Source organism: Arachis duranensis, chromosome 3 (genome assembly GCF_000817695.3).
Source record: "Arachis duranensis cultivar V14167 chromosome 3, aradu.V14167.gnm2.J7QH, whole genome shotgun sequence".
Lineage (NCBI taxonomy): Eukaryota > Viridiplantae > Streptophyta > Magnoliopsida > Fabales > Fabaceae > Arachis > Arachis duranensis.
The window spans coordinates 44,154,023-44,154,867 of record NC_029774.3 but is presented as its reverse complement, the minus strand read 5'-3'; positions in this window follow the sequence as shown (position 1 = coordinate 44,154,867).

Sequence of the window (845 nt, the reverse complement as noted above, 5' to 3'; positions counted from 1 at the left end):
AGAGCTGGTAACTTGCCTCACGGATATGCCATGCCTCAACAAGGGATATTAGAGATAGAATTGTTTGATGTATGGGGAATTTACTTCATGGGTCCATTCCCACCATTATACTCAAACACTTACATTCTGGTAGCAGTGGACTATGTATCTAAGTGGGTAGAAGAAATTGCTACACCCACTAATGATACCAGGACCGTGCTGAATTTCCTCCAAAAACACATCTTCAGCAGATTTGGTGTTCCCAGAGTACTAATCAGTGACGGGGGCACTCATTTCTGCAATAGACAATAGCCCGAAGAAAGGATTGGGCAAAGAGTTTGGATGATGCTCTGTGGGCATACAGAACAGCATTCAAGACTCCAATAGGAACCTCTCCATACCAACTGGTGTATGGGAAGGCCTGTCATCTGCCCGTGGAACTGGAACATAAAGCCTACTAGGCAACCAGGTTCCTAAACATGGATGCTCAATTAGCTGGTGAAAAAAGATTGCTCCAGCTAAATGAGCTAGAGGAATTCAGACTCAATGCCTTTGAAAATGCAAAAATTTATAAGGAAAAGGCAAAGAAGTGGCATGACAAGAAGTTGTCATCCAGAGTCTTTGAGCCAGGACAAAAAGTTCTGCTCTTCAACTCTAGGCTCACATTGTTTCCAGGAAACTTAAGTCCCGGTGGAGGGGTCCGTATGTGATTACAGGAGTGTCACCATATGGATATGTTGAGCTTCAGGATATTGATTCTGACAAAAAGTTCATAGTTAATGGACAGAGAATCAAGCATTATCTTGAAAGCAATTTTGAGCTGGAATGATCCTCAGTAAAGGTCCAGCTAAAGACAATAAAGAAGC